A 1,429-nucleotide genomic window follows, 5' to 3' on the forward strand; every position below is an offset into this window, starting at 1 on the left:
CAAAATGCTCTTCCAAGATTATTTTTAGATATTTATGTTTGTGTGTATATGTGTGTACATGAGTTCACATGTAAATACATGTGTCTGGAGGTCAGAGGACAACCTCAGGTTTTGGTAGTCATCTTCCACCCTGTTTGAGATAGGGTCTTTTCATTGTTCATTGCTGTGTACTCATTGATTGTCTGGCCTACCAGTTACCATGGATTCTCCTGTCTGTATTTTACCACAAAAATTCTAAAATGGCAGAAGAGAATACTGTGCCCATGGGACACTACCAAGAATTTTGATTTGTTGTGGAATGTTGGTGGTGATGTCACATTCACTTCCTGATAGCTCTCCTCCAAGCATCTGAAGCCATGTAGTCCCTCTCTCTAGCACAAGTACCCCATGGCTTTACCCTTCAACCCCACATAGGGGCAACAAGCAACCCCCATTCAGGCAACCAGCCAGCATGATTTTACCTGGGAGTTTAAAGCACCATTTCATGGCCATTTTACTGCTCACAACACTGTGAGTGCTGCCATTGCCATGCAATTTCATCCATTCCACATGGCTGTGGTGTGCTCAAGCAACCAGAACGGGAGCATGGAGACACACAGCATGTTGAGAAAACGAGGATTCAACATGAAGTCCTTCAGAACAGGAGGCTTTGTGAAGCTTCCTGGGTCTACACCTGATAAGCTGAATATTTATGAGTTCCAAACTACATATGACAAAATGTACCATGACCTGCTGAAGAAGGATAAAGCCTTCTACACAGAGAATGGCATTTTACACATGCTGGACAGAAACCAGAGAATCAAGTCTTGCCCTGAATGGTTCCAAAGCAGCAAAGATCTCTTCAATGTGATATTCATATGTGACAAGTATTTCTATGACCAGGTGGTAGAATGCCCAGGAATGAGAGGTGTGTCAGCTGGTACATGTGATCAATGTGAACACCTCTGATAACTACGAAGAAGCAACCTTTGGGGCCTTCCTCATCTGTGAGCCCTGCTTTAGTATCCAGTATATTGAAGATGTGGATGACAAAATCTCAGAGCTGCTGCAAATGTTTGAGAAAATGACTGGCAAGACCTTCTTGCACACTCTCTGCTTCTACTGTGGAGGACTGCTGGCTGCCCTCTGATGCTGCCTGAAATGATCCTTTATTAGTACTGGTTCCTAACATTGTTTCTGCATCCATAAAAAGTCATGTTACCAAGGAAACTGTGCTGATGAACTAACTTGTATGACTACCGAGTTTCAAAAGCAATAGGAGGTTTTCTGTCTTTTACTGAGGAGTTGGATATTTGAATGCATCTCTCTTTAGAAATATTTTATTAATTTACAAACAGTGTATGCTTTCCTATACCTTTAATTCCCTTCTTTCCTGATTGAATTATACAAATATCTAAACAAACTAACAGATGGTATGTCATGAGGGGAA

At 41.7% G+C, this 1,429-nt stretch overlaps 1 pseudogene; it reads left to right on the forward strand.

Annotated features, from left to right (window-relative positions):
• The first annotated feature begins 549 nt into the window (after positions 1 to 549).
• On the forward strand, positions 550 to 1,129 carry LOC117694238 (RNA polymerase II subunit A C-terminal domain phosphatase SSU72 pseudogene; annotated as a pseudogene).
• The last annotated feature ends 300 nt before the right edge of the window (positions 1,130 to 1,429 follow it).

This window comes from Arvicanthis niloticus, chromosome X, assembly GCF_011762505.2.
Source record: "Arvicanthis niloticus isolate mArvNil1 chromosome X, mArvNil1.pat.X, whole genome shotgun sequence".
NCBI lineage: Eukaryota > Metazoa > Chordata > Mammalia > Rodentia > Muridae > Arvicanthis > Arvicanthis niloticus.